Here is a 15,117-nt window from a genome sequence, read left to right as displayed (position 1 = left end):
GAAAAGGTCAGATAATGTGATGTTAGGAAAATGAACCCTTAGATATGTATTTTAATGTTTTTTTCTTTCATGCATGTGTTTCTAACGCATTTATAATATTATTTCTTTGTTGCTTTGTATGTCCCTCCCCCACAGTACAACTCCTGCTTTCACTATATTTGATGTCAGTATAACTTGTGGAGGAAATGGGGAAAAACAAGTCGTTTAAGGATACAGGTGGACCTGTTGCAACAATGAGAAGTACAAGTTGTCATGTCCATAATGAGCCTTACAATGTCTGTGCGGGGGAGGGGCGAGGGGGGAGAAAGATTGGGACTGGGGGGTGAGGGGGGAGGCTGGGAAGGGATGTCAAGGATAAACAAAGGAGGAGGCTGCAATGCTTGGTAAGAAATGTACACATTATCCTGCCCATGCAATTGTAACCCCTCTGTACAGTATGTTCACAAATAAAATAAATTAAAAAAATATTTTGCTTTGCTCTGTCTGTGTCACTCAAATGGTCTGTTGAACACTTAGACTCCAAAACAGCAGTGTTGTGGGTTTCCCTAAATAAGAGGCCAAGAGTCCGTAGGGTTCTGACTACCTGATAGATAAATGCAATTACCTGACAATTGGGTTCCTGCCAAAAAGGATGAGTTTCCACCCCGTCTCTTCTTTTCTGCATTATATTTCTTGCTCTCTTTCTCTCTCTTGTCTAACTGCCTTCTTCCAAGGAAGCCACAGAAAGAAAGTCCTTGTCAGAGGTCTGCCTCTCTAGTCTTGGATTTCCTGATTTGCAAAAGCATGAACCATTACATTTCCATTCATTATAAATTTACTCAGCCTTAGCCATTCTGAGGTAGCAACATCAAATGGACTAAGATAATCTTTGTCAGTCTCATCTTTGGGAGCTTTCAAAATAAAATCATAATCTACATATATTTTATATTTGTGTTTCTCTCATCTTTCAGAATTTTCTAATTTGGTGCTAATATTTCAGGAATACCATATATTTGTCTTAACCTAAAGCATTCACCTTGTTGGAACATCTCATTGTTCACACTTCCCAAAACTTACATATGACTTTCTTTTTTAATATTAAAGAGTTGTACAAAGAGTTTTCAATCCCATAGGTCATATTATGAGTACAAAGCATCTTGATCAATGCTACCCGTTCCATTGTTCTCCCCAATTATCACCTCAATCCTTACTCTCAAGTGCCGTAGTTCAAACTTTACTTTGAATATAATATACTTTGAATATAATGACTGCACCCTTCACTTCTATATTCATATGCCACCTTCTCATTGTCTCTCCACAAGCATGGTTTTACTTCCTGGTATCTATTTTGCTAAACAGATTACATCCAGGTGTTGTGCTGTTCACATCTGTAAATCTTATCTATTCAGAAGTCTAAGGCCAGAAGGATCAAGGTTTGAAACCATCCCAGGAAGAAGAGTTTGGATAGAGACTGCATCTCTAATTAATCACAAAAGGCTGGACTGGAAGTATGGGTATGTGGTAAAGAATATGATATGAGCAAGAAACGTGAACAGAGTAGGGGTCCTTGAATTCAAGCCATGGTACATAGACACAGACACAGACACACACACACACACACACACACACAGAAATATAATAGTAATAATCTTAGTGTCATGGACATATTTGGAGCAAAGGTAAATGATGAAAGTAAAGTCCAGTGTGGCAAAGCAGGGTGGGGCTGCAGGAGAGCCCTGAGAATAGGCCTGCTGTTGGTTGCTGGAGGTGCCCTGCAGGGAGCTGTGAAAGTCAGTGTTCATTAGCTGAACAACCTGCTGGTGACCTGTGAATGCTTTGCCCTCAGCTCCTTATCAGTAGAGTTTTGGAGTGCAGAGGCAGGCACGGAAAGATTGATTTCTGTACTTCTGTTCTGATTTTCACATATGTAACTAACCCTCGTACAAAGACTTACTTCATACCAAACCAAAACAAAAAGTCTGAGTGAATTAAGGTATTTTAGTTTATTATTACTATTTCAGTGACAAGGTTGTCTCATAGAAAGTTACATAAAGGAGTTTATAAGCAGATAGATTGCTGGCCTCATAGAATTCCATTTTCAGTTATTTGTCCTCATACTTCTTAATGACACTGTGGTGTATGTAACAGACATGGTAGCATCACAATCTCTATCCACAATGGAATCTTCTTTACTATTTTCTTTTACAAAGTAATTTGGAGTTGTAAAAAGTTATCACTTTTGTCTTTAATTTTATTCTTAAAGAAACATGTTCCTAAACTATCATTAATTTATTTCCTGACAGCTTTGGAAATCAGAATTGCAGAATGTTTCATGCTGTTTCTATTTGAGATACTAGGATAAAATCTATTTCATTGCTATTTTAACGCCTTACTTCATGGGCCCTTTGTCCATCTTCAGAACCAGCAATAAAATATGTTAACTTAAAAAAATTCCTGTTTTCACTGTATTTGATGTTGGTATAATTTGTTAATGGGAAGGGAAAAAACAAATTGTTTAAATAGGGACACAGGTGGACCCATTGCAACAACGAGATGTACAAGAAGTTATGTTGAAAAACAAACTTTACAACTTTGGCGGCGGCGCGGGGTGGATAGGCAGGGAAAACAAAGGAGGAGGTAACAATGCTTGATAAGAAATGTACTCATTATCTTACCCATGTAATTGTAACCCCTCTATATGGCATTTTCACAATAAAAAATGTTCCTGTAACTAATTACTTTTGTGAATTACATAACACAACATAAATGGTTATAAAAACTCATGATCCTTAGATTAAGTTGAAGTAATCTAAATACTTAATATAAATACATGAGATCAGGCATAGATCAGCTGATGGGTTGTCATACCCTATGGTGACTTCCAGTTCTTCATGAGAATTAATATGGATGTAAAGAGTTTGTACTGAAGTCAGTACAGTGTATGAGGAGTATGTTCATGTATGTGTGTGTGTGAGAGAGAGAGTGTGAGTGACACACAGAGAGAGGGAGACAAAGAGAGAGACAGAGGCAAATAGACAGGATATGCATAAGGATATTGTCCCTTACTCTTTGAATCAGAGATGTTAAACTGCCAGATAGGTCATGGTGTGCAGTGATAGCAGCCTGATCACCGACTCTTCCACCTGCCCATCCACCAAACCTCTTTCCCAGGACAGTTTCCTAAAGGAAATGTCCTTACCTCCCTGGGAGTCACTATTGACCTGTCCTTCAGAGTCTAGCTTTGTTAGCCTTGTGAAAGGCATCCTGGAGGAATGTGCAACACTTCATGCATTCCCAAAACCAAGGGGAACAGGCTTACTCTATGAGTCTGGTTCCAATTAAGAACACATGCTTCTATTACCTTGCTTTCTTTTCCTTTAGATGTTTGGTCTCACTGTCATAGCTGCATGAAGATGCTGGGGTTTTTTTAAGTATATGTTTTTTATTGTAAAGATACTGTACAGAGGGATTACAGTTACATGAGTAAGGAAATGAATACATTTCCTATCGAGCATTGTTACCTCTCCTACATCCCTTCCCTCCCATCTCCCCAACTCCTCCCTTTCCTTCCCTGCAAGTTGCACATACACACTCACATGCACACACAGACACATGCATATACACTCATGCACGTACGCATGCGCACCTGGTACTGGTGAATTAGGTTCTTTTCAGGCTCTAAATTTTGCCACTGTTTTGCTTGTCAGGACTATATAGGCACATCCCATCACAGAAGGCCACTGTGTCACTGATTGACGGTGACAACATGCAAGAATGGCAATTTCCAGTGCTGCCATTGTGGCAAAGAACCCTGACTTTCCTCACAGCGAAATCCACATGGGAGAGCTAAAAATGTCATTTATAAAGGGCATTTGTTAAACACTGAGATTGTTGCATGGTGTAGGCAAAGTATCATTATCCAAGTTAAATGAGAAGCAGTAAGATATTACTCCTTTTAAAGCTTTATTTCAGTTCCCAGTGTACTTCAGTGTGGCTGCAATATACATGTATTTAGGTGTAGGCATTAACAACTAGAACTTAATTATCATACTAGGTCTTCTTTGACACTGAGAATGTGTAGTGGTCGGGGTGAGGATGACTGTATTTACTTTGTAAAATAAAAATGCTTAGAAAAGATATTATGGAAATTGTTCACAAGGTCCTGCCGGAGGAAAGCTGTAAAAACTGGCATCAGTTCTTCAAGCTTTGTGTAGGCATTTTATTAATGAGTAACAGCTTTTTGTGTGCAAAAGATCTTATGTCCAACCTTTGGGTCCCAAGGCTGGTCTTTGTGAGATAAGGTCTCACCTAGGTAGCTGAGGCTGTGATTTTCCTGCCTCAGCATCCGGCCCCCCCCTGCCCTGCCCCCTCGCCCCCTCCCCCCTGCCCTGCTCCCTCCCCCCCACCCCTCACCCCCCCACCCCCCGTGCTGGAAGTACAAGTAAATACCACCATTTCTGGCACTCTCTTCATTCTTCTCAGCAATCTTGCCAGCTATGCTATTTCTTCATTCTCTTCCCTATGCATCCCAACACCCATGGCTGTTCCAACCAGTCTCCCCCCACATTAGAGCAAGGAGCTTGTTATAGAATTGTCTGACTGGGAACTAGGGAATTTGAACTTGGGATTAAAGAGAGTGATAATCAAGAGCATCTTCAACAGGAAAGAGTAATAAGGTGTGTGTGGGGTAACCTTAGCCACAGAGAGAACAGCCCTGCACAGACATCCATCTCCTGGCAATTCACACAGCTCCAGAAAGACAAATATATGCTAGTAATTGCCTTTAGTTGTTATTCATTTAGGCTGGTGTATTTCTTCTCTCTCATCGTCTACAATTTTGATTTCCCTTTTCCACCTCTTGAAGGTTTGCTAGTTATTATTTTTATAAAATCATGCAATGCTCCATGGCCTTGTGTGCATTTTCCTCCAGTTGATTTCTTCTGCAGGTCAAGAAGCAATTGCATAAAGGAGTTGAAAAAAATCCTGAATATACACAGCCTGGATCTGATGCCAACTACATACATACAAATGGTATTTGATTTACAAGAGTTTGACTCCTGATTTTAAGTTGACACTAATCTAGAAATAAATGATTCAAATTCATTCAATAGAAAAGTCTAACTTGGATTTTGCACTTGGAACTTCTGAGCACATGTGATCCTGATATATGATACTGATACATGATACTGTCTCCTTAAGATGTGCAGAAGCACTGAGCTGGGACACACAGGAAGCTACAAGTTTACAAGGAAAAGCTTCATGAGGTGTAGACTCTCAGCTTGGCTAAGGTAGGGTGTACTGCAAGCAGGCATAGTTGACCTGTTTTTGACTTTTTAAAAATGTTTTTTATTGTAAAAATAGTGTACAGAGGGGTTACAGTTACATGAGTAAGGAAATGAATACATTTCCTATTGAGCATTGTTACCTCCTCCTTTGTTTTTCCCCTACTATCCCTTAATTTCTGATAGGCTTATTGATATTTAAGGTTAAGGATCACCCTTGAAGTTGAGGAATTCTGTTACTCACATATATCTGTGGCCTCTCATTCTCTTTGCCTAACAAGTCTTAGTGATAGGCTACAAGATTTAATCCATTTAATAAGAGTTTAGAATTAGAAGAGCTTGTCTTTAGTGCAGAGGTAGGAATGTGTAACTACCACACTTAACTGATCTAGCTCAGATAAAATTGATTTGTTATCATTTTTAGGCCTTAATGAACTCTTACTGAAACCTGAGTTTTACTAAATGTTCGAGCTTCAAGTATATGTATATACTTCTAACTTACCTATTTTTTTCTTCCTCTGTAGTACTTGATTTCTCCTATAATGCATCCTGAAAATTTATATGAGAATGCTATCAGAGTTTAAATCCCGAATGCTCCCTGAAGGCTCATATACTAAAGACTTCATTGCTTCTCTGTGGTCCTGTTGGGAGGTAATGGAACTTGTAAGATGTTCAATCTAATGAGAGGAAGTTAGGACATTGGTAAGATGCTCGGAAAGTGTTTGACACCTCAGTCTCTTCTCTCTGCTTTCTGTTCACCACTAGGTAAACATTCTTTCTTCTGCTGCTAATATATAGTTTCACCAGAGGCCAAAACACCATTAAGGTAAGTGGTCAGGGGTTGAAACCTGTAAAACTGAACCAGACAAACCTTTCCTCCTTTTATACTGTTTATCTCAAGTATTTGTCACCACCATGAAAAGCCTTTAAGCAATTGTAGATTGTGATTAGAAATGTTTTGGCAGATGTGACCATAAATATCCCTTATTGTAGAATATAAAGAGAAGAAGGTGAAAGCTAAGGAACAAGGTAGCTTCCTCTGCTTATTGGCCCTGGAGTCTCCAGATGGTATAGTATAAATATTAAAGTATAGCAATGTGGTAAATGCTGGTCTGATACCAGGCACAGTCTCTGGGATGGAGAATTCTAAGAACACTTCTCATTTAATCAGGGGTCCCTGATTAAACTTCCTTTTGGCCTTAGTCTTTCCTGTTTTGTGCACATCAATGAGTTTTATTGGAAGATTTTAGCCTTTGAAGGACTCCTATCCTGATTATGTAAAGTATTTAAATGAACATAGGAACATACATATGCATACATAAATATAAATAGACATACATGAAATATATGTGCATACTGTGTGAAAAAAGACTCATGGAAAGTGAAAACAGTTTAAAAATACACTTGGTTCAAATGACAGATTCCTGGATGGAATTCTTTTAGCTCAACACGTTCATAGTAAAAGCCATGTGCAGAATGCCAAAATGTGCTCAGGTAGCTCCCAGAGGCTTTCATCACCAGGCAGTCTGCTGACGAGAACAGAGGATCAGGATTTTGTGATGGGATAGCTTTAAAAAGAGAGTGAGAAAAAATAAATTGGAATGTATTTGTAAGGGAAATTAATTTGCTCATATTTTGTATTAAAAAATTCACTGTGTTTAATTCTGGTGCCCTGCATCTTGTATATACACTTTTATAATTTTGGGAGGGGAAGGGAAAATAAAAACAAAATGCTTAAATTAGGGATACAGATTGGCCCATTGTAACAATGAGATGTACAAGACATTATGTTGAAATGAACTTTACAACTTCGGTGGGGAGGGAGGGAGGGAGGTAGGTGGGGAGGGAAAGGATTGTAGGGGAAAAACAAAGGAAAGGGTAACAATGCTCCATAGGAAATGTACTCATTATCTTACTCATGAACTGAAACCTCTCTGTGCACCATTTTTACAATAAAAATGTATTAAAAAAAAGAAAATTTCCTTTGTAAATTTTTATTTTTTGATTTTTGTCCTTTTTAATGTATTGTGTATTTGTATGTTTATCTTTGGGAGGTAGGGAAGGGAAGAGTAGAGAACTCCAGGGGAAATGGGTGGAAAAGTGTACCAGCAGTGCTTACTGGACACTCATGAAAATGAACTATACAACTCGTGGGTGGAGATGAGAGGGACAGACTGGGAGAGAGTAAGGGAACTGAAGATACTATATAAAAGTAATGTATTCATTACCCAACTCATGGAATTGTAATCCCTCTGTGTATCACTTTTATGATTACAATAAAGTAAAGCTTAAAAATGTTTTTAAAAAGTGCATTACAGAAAATGAAAGAAGGAAAGAAAGGATGAAAGAAAGAAAGAAAATTAATGCCTAGAACTGGGCAAGGTGGCTCAGACATATAATCCTAGCTACTCAGGCGGCTGAGGTCTGAGGATTGTGGTTTGAAGTCAGCTTGTGTGGGAAAGTCTTTGAGACTCTATCTCCAATAAGCTACTCATGAGTGGTAGAGTGCTAGCCTTGAGCAAAAGAAACTCAGGCCCTGAGTTCAAGCCCTAAAGACCGGCACACAAAAAAAATGTTAAGCAATAAAACTAATGCCTAGATTTGCTATTCTGAGTATCCCAAAGCACTTTGAAAACACTGAAGGGAGTATTATGCCATTATAGATGTAATTTGTAGCTTTTAGTTTGATTTTTACAAAATGCCCTGACTTCCCACTCCCCGTTCCTCCCTTCCCTTCTCTTATTCCTCCCTTCCTCCCTCCTTCCCCTCTCTCTTTCTTTCCCATCCTTTCTCCTTCTTTACCCCCTTCTCTCCCTTTTTCCCTTCTTTTCTGATAAGCAGACACCAGTTCTTTGTATTTTATGTTAATTTATGCATGGGGTACACGGGTCTCTCTGATTTACTATAGTACCATTTGGGATTTTATAAGACCCAGCTGAAGTTTGTTTACAGCCCTCCTTATGAATCCAGTGCTTTTGCAAATACTCCAAAGAATGCATTTCCAATAGAGCAGGAGAGGAGGCATTTCAAAGCATTTTTACATCCTAAGAACTATGAATTACTTTCTTCTCTCTTGAAAAGCACTTCCCTCTATTACCTTTGCGGTGCAGTGCTGTGCGTGGCGCAGTCTATCTTGTATAATAACTGTTCTACACTTGGTGATTCAAATAGCTTTTGAATAAGCAGTACTATATTTCCCTCAATGCCTGGGCTCCCAGCAGCGACTTGTTCATCCACAAGTTAGGGAATAAATAAAATGTATTGTTCGGGAGAGTCTCTTCAAGGCTTATGACTATGCTAATTTATTTAAATATATACATTAGGATAGTGTGGACGTAAAGATTTAAGAGATTTCTGGATGCTCTGTATGGATAGTATCCCTTTTATTTAACATCTTGCTGTTGCTGTTGTAAGTTTTGTTTGTTGGCTTTGTCTGTTTCTAGAAACTTATTACTTCATAAGGATTCTCTTATCAGAATCTAATTCTGAAGCCACCCGAAAGGTATACAAACAAAGATGCTCACTATGAAGCTTTGCTTAAACCAAACAATTTGATGAAGGCCCTATGAGATTCTCTCACTCAAGGAATCTGGGGTTGTGCAAATTCTGTTTCACTTCAGTTGCCACCTGAGAATTTAAATCAAGAATGCTAATGATACGATGATAGATGATTGGCAACTCTTTCATTAGCTGTGTTCCTGATCTCGGTCACTCTAAGAACAATCTAGGGCCCTGAGAGACTGTGGGAAGGAGGAGTAAGTAAGCCAGTGCTGACTGCAGAGGATTGAGAGGTAGGAAGTTCTGGCAGTTCCTTGCAGAGTTCAATGACCAGGATTCATAACAAACAAACCTTCCTGCTTGCCACTACTAGTCCAACAAAAAGCCTTCACTACCACATGCTACTTACCTGAAATTCACTGATAATTATAGGATGCTAGTTGACAACCACAGAAATTCCAGAAAAGACCAGTGCCTAGATGAATATTCTTTTTTTTTTTTTTTGGTTGGTCATAGGGCTTGAACTCTGGGTTTGGGCGCTGTCCCTGCGCTCTTCATCTCAAGGCAAATGCTCTACCACTTGAGCCACAGCGCTACTTCCGGCTTTGTAGTGGTTTATTGGAGATAAGAGTCTCATGGACTTTCCTGCCTGGGCTGGCTTTGAATCAGGATCCTCAAATCTCAGCCTCCAGAGTAGCTAGGATTACTGGTGTAAGCCACCAGTGCCTGGCTAGATGAATATTCTTTAAGGCCACCTTTAACAATTCTGAAATGGAGCATTCAACCTTCATTCTTGCATTTGTTGTGTTTTTCTTATAAACAAATATGACTCTTCCCAAGCACATGTGAAAGAAGGGAATGCTCCTCTCTGCAGCCGCTTAGCACCTACCTCCTTCCAGCATAGACAATGTGGATTTCCATAATTTACAACCCAGTCTTCCCAGCAACTGGGACCACTTCAAGACCCACAAAACCCATCTCCGTGCTTGTTTTCTGGCTCATTAAATCTTAGTACTTAAGCTGTTTTGAAATCATCCTACTTTAAAACTACCATGTGCTTATGAGTAACAAAATAATCCAGAGGACATCTAAAAATTATCTGCACCCACTTATCTCAGAAACAATATTAAAAATATTAAATCATTATTATAAGGGTGATGTGTTGAGGGTTTACAGATATATAAGTAAGGAAATGAGTACATTTCTTTTTGGACAATGTCACCCTTTCCTTCCCTCTCTCCCAGTTTTCATTTCCCATCCATGCCCTCAAGTTGTATAGTTCATTTTCAACATAGTGTCTAGTGCGTACCAGTGCTACCTTTGCTCACTCTTTGTCCTACCATTTCTGTGCCCATCTTACTCTCCCAAAGGCAGATAAACAAACAACAAAAAAGAAAAGAACAACAAAGAAAAACAACTCGTATTCCCATTTCCTGGAGTTCATTTTGATAAATATTATTTTATATGAACAGATGCACATAGGTATTGCAACTCCTGTTCCTCTACTGAGAATATTATCCTGTAGTCTCACTGTGTCTAAGTGCCTAGAGTGCTATAGAAACAATAATTAAGAAATAGATATTTCCATGTCTACTTTTAACATTATATTATTTTTTGTGCCTGTCTCAAGATTTCAGGCTGTCATCTGGCTCTTTAGTGTTCTACCACTTGGGCCATACCTCCTTGTCCAGCATTTTGTTGGTCAATTGGAAATTGAATTTTACAAAAACTTCTTCCCAGGCTGGCTTCCAACACTTCTAGGTCTCAGGATCTTGAGTAGTTATGATTACTGGTGGGAGATGCTAGTGCCCAACTCATACATATATTCTGCATTTTCATTTTCAATGGTGTGTTTTGACTGAGTGAAATGACATAGGAAGACTTTGTTTCTGTAGTTCTCCCCACTTCATACTTTGCTGGTTAAACACAGTACCTGCTTGTATCACTAAGATTTAAAACCTTTACATTCTGCTGTGTACCTATAATTATGTCCTCTTTGCTTTGTCTAAGTGTCTATTATATAAACTGAAAGTATAACATTTAAGATTATGTAAATATTTACTGCAGAAAAAAGTACTTTTGCAAGTCATGTAGTTAGGCTTGTAAATAGTATAACAGCAAGCATTAATTGGACTTTTGTGGGTCCATCTATGAGAAATTAAGTGTAGGAGACCATTCAGGGAAAACTAGACTCCAGGGAGCAACATTTAGGAAAAGGTGGGTCTCCCTGTTCTCTGCTGCAAGAGGCACCTCAGAGAAAGTCAAAAGACTGACTTTGTCAGTGGCTGAGATCTGAGGATTGCAGTTCAAAGCCAGCCTGGGCAGGAAAGTCCTTGAGACACTTATCTCCAATTAAGCACCAGAAATCTAAAAGTGGAGCTGTGACACAAGTGCTAGAGTGTTATCTTTGAGTATAAAATCTCAGGGAGAGATCCTAAGCAGCCCTGAGCTCAAGCCCTAGGACCAACTTAAAAGCACACATGCACACATCCATTAACACCCACCCCCCACATCAATCAACCAATCAATCAATCAATATAAGACCCACCTGTTGCTCTTTAACCTTTCCCTTTATGATATCTGGGAAGTGCCACCACTGAGAAGTGAGTGGGAAGAATTGCATCCCAGCATCTCCACAGAAGAACAGATCTTTGAGCACTGGACCGCTAAGCTTAGGCTTCTTACAGCATGAAGAAACGGAATTAAAAACACCCTTGAAACTAACCTTCTCATTCACCCACATTCTTGACTTCAGAGTTATTGAGCCTTACAAAGGAAATGCATTCCTAGACAATATTGCATGCATAGGTGATGGTATAGGCTGTCATTTTGCTTGTGTCATTCTGCTAAGTCAGGGTCATAGCATTTCAGGATATACCTGGCCAGAAAGGGTACCACTGCCCTCTAGTATGCACTAGGGTATAAGTGGGCTAAGAAAACTCCCTGTCCCATACATTGAATACTCAAAAGGAATTGACCTTTGATAACTTGGGTTATCATTCATATTTTAATAGATTTGAGTGATTTTGTTTGGCTCTTACTACTTTTCAGTCACTTGGAAATGTATTCATTTAAGATCTCTTCAGTGGAAGCCCTTGTCTCTACTGGCTCGTCCTCTGTGCTGCTTTCTTCCATCCCTCCATCCTCCACAGTTCTCCCCTTCCTAAAGGCTTGTTCTCATGTAGCAGATGCCATGTCTTGTTATGTTATTGTTCTTACAGTTACTTTGAATACCTGTCTTCCTCAGTAGATCGTAGATACTACGGTGAAAGATCTGTAATTATCCATTCATGTACACACACAAGCATATATTTATGCAAACATACCGGGAAATACAAGCACATAGAAATGCACGTATTCATAAACACATGGAACCTCACACACATAAGAAATAAACATACATAAGCACTTACACACAAAGACATGTACACACTATAGACTCAGCCAAACATCCACACACATCTAGGTGTCTACATCACTCACACTTAAGCACTTGATAAGTATTGTCTGAATTAGGACATAAACTATTTGGTATTTAGTTCTCATGCATTTGCTTATTCATTCTCAATTCATTTACTTGTCAAAACATATACGTGTATATAGATATATTAATACATATCTCTCACATGTACTTTTTGGGAGTGCTGCTAGGTATTGAATTCAGGGATTTGAACCTTCAGAGCAGGCACTATAATACTTGAGGTACACCTCTAGTTCCAAAATATGTATTTTTTAAAAAATAGCTAACTATTTTAGAGAAAGTTCCCTTCTCACATTAACAGGCAATGGTGAGAGCAATATGAGACCCACATACTTTCTTGTGAACTAAACTAACATGCTTTGGAAGTTGAAGTTGAGCCTGAGAATAGTGTTCTTTCAAGGAACCTAACCAAACATTCAATTTTCTTCCCAAGGCTTTGTCTTGCTGGATGGAGTCTCACTTCCTACCTATGTGCCTGGATTTCCTCTCCTATATGTAAAATTTTTGTTTTGACTTGATATAGAGTTCCCCAGCCTCCAGAATTTTCCCAGCTTGTAGGAACATGCACTTAGGGTGTCCTTACTGTCACAAATTTTATCTGGGACTTAGGGTAAGAGTTTAGGCCTGGTGTGTCAGTGAATTCTAGAGTCATCAATTTGCCTGTATGGAAGATGGGTATGGAGTTGAAATGGGCATACTCCTTTGATGGGTGTGACTTCCTGCTCTCTGTGTGGAGGGGAATGGTTTGACATAAAGTCAGAATTGCACCCTCTAAATCACCATGGCTAGGGTAGCTGTTCATATTGGATATTTACTACAAGTCTTAGATTATTTTGGCTTAAGGAAACAAATCAGTACATTAAAAAGAAGCTATAAACCTCAGAGATATTAAGCATAGTCCTCTGGGAGAGGTGACAGAGCTAACTTTACAGCTTCCCATGCTGTATCAAGGTGCATAAAAGAAGTTTCAGCAAGACAGAGCAGACTTAGCTGCTCTTCCGTGATGGGGACCAGGCCCATTCATCCAGGCAAGAAAGGGTAACATTCATACTGTGACTTCTGCAATGATTGCAGAATTAAAAGGTCTATCAGCTAGCATGCACTGGATGTAACTGACACAGCCCCAAATAACAGTTCCCATATTGAGGTTAAAAACAGGCAGTTTCTGAAACACTGGATGAGTGAAATAGTGAGATGATTCTGCCTTTCTCTTGGCCCTTCTTTTTCCGTTGCTGTCATCAAAATTGATTTGCAGAAGAAATGAGAAGGATGTGAATAGGGGATGCATCCTTTAGAAGCTGTTAGTGGACAGGGAAATGGGTTCAGGGATTAGTCTTTTTCCCGGTCATCTCTAGGGTGGAGAGATTCTACAATGTTTTTTGTTAACAGCCCTCATTGGGAAGAAAGATGTAGGTAAGATGCTCCAAGGAAGAAAACGACATACATCCTTCTCTAGAAGGAGTCAGCTTAAGGGGAAATTCTGATACCTTGCTATGTTCTTAAGGAGAGATCTAGGATGAGTGATTTGAAAGGTGAGGCTCTAAAGGTAAGGAAAGACCAGGTTAAATGGTTTGCTCAGTTCTCACTCCTTAAGGAGTAAAAACAAATGATGAGCTTCATATGGTCGTTCATGCCTGTAATCCTAGCTACTCAGGAGGCCAATATCTGAGAATCAAAGTTTGAAGTCAGTCTAGGTAGGAAAATTTGTGAGGGTCATATCTCCAATTAATCAGGAAACAGCCAGAAGTAGACTTGTGACTCAAATGGTAGAGCAGTAGTCTTGAGAGAGGAAGTTAAGAGATAGTATTTTGGCTGAGAGTTCAAGCCCCATCACCAGTACAAAACCAAAAATATATAGCATACGATGACTGCACTCCAGGCAAGGAAAAAGTTAGCAGGACTCCTTACCAACCAAGAAGCTGGTTGTAGTAGTCCATGCTTGTCATCCTAGCTATACAGGAACAGAAATAGGAGGATGGTGGTCCAGGTCATTTGGGGCAAAAATTTAAGTCCCTATTTGAAAAATAACTAAAGCAAAAAGAATATCTGGAGGCATGGCTCCTGTGGTACAGACCTGCTCATTAAGTACAAGACTTTCGATTCAAACCCTAGTGTTGCAAAGAGAAAAAAGGATTTGTAAGTAGTGATCACTCTTTTGATTCACTGTAATCAATATATATAATACACTGTTTTGAATGAGCAGTAACTGAAGTCCGTGTGTAAATTCGCATTGCATCCTAATCACAAAGCATCAACAGACCTGTGTGCAATAATGGCCCATGCCCAGAGATAGCAGAAGCTCATTGTCTGTTCAGATTGAATGCCATGGAAGCTTTTGAGTGCATAAAGCAGGCATTTTACTAAAAGATGACTAGTCCAATTTCACCTTTTCCTTAGTGAACTTTGTGGTTGGAAGGAGCAGGTCTTGATGTGTGAACTCTTTTGTCTGAAACCAAATGAAAGGTGATAAGGGCAGGAATTGAAGCCTTAGGAAGACTTGTTTGGAAGAAAAGTCAGGGGACAGATTGAACACTGTTGACTCCCACAAGACTTTGCTCAGGTAGGAGCAGTCATATCACCTGACACTGGGCACAGAGGGGGACCTTGGTAATGTTTTCTAAAGACTGGGTAAGGGAAGAATAGGAGTGCAATGGGAGGGGGAGTGCAGTGGGAGAAAGTGTAATTGGTTTTGGGCTCATTGAGCTGGATGATATTGCAGAATACCCAGTTGCTTAAAGCAGGGGCAGCAGGTGGAATATTTCCATGAGATCTGTGCTATGAGTCTTGGGAGACTGCTGTATGCAGAAGAGAGCTCAGGTCAAAGCCTTTCAGCAACCAAGTCCTAAGAGCAGAGAACAACTACAGCAAACACAAACC

The sequence above is a fragment of the Dipodomys ordii genome, unplaced genomic scaffold (genome assembly GCF_000151885.1).
Source record: "Dipodomys ordii isolate 6190 unplaced genomic scaffold, Dord_2.0 Scaffold76, whole genome shotgun sequence".
Lineage (NCBI taxonomy): Eukaryota > Metazoa > Chordata > Mammalia > Rodentia > Heteromyidae > Dipodomys > Dipodomys ordii.
This window is presented reverse-complemented; position numbering follows the sequence as displayed.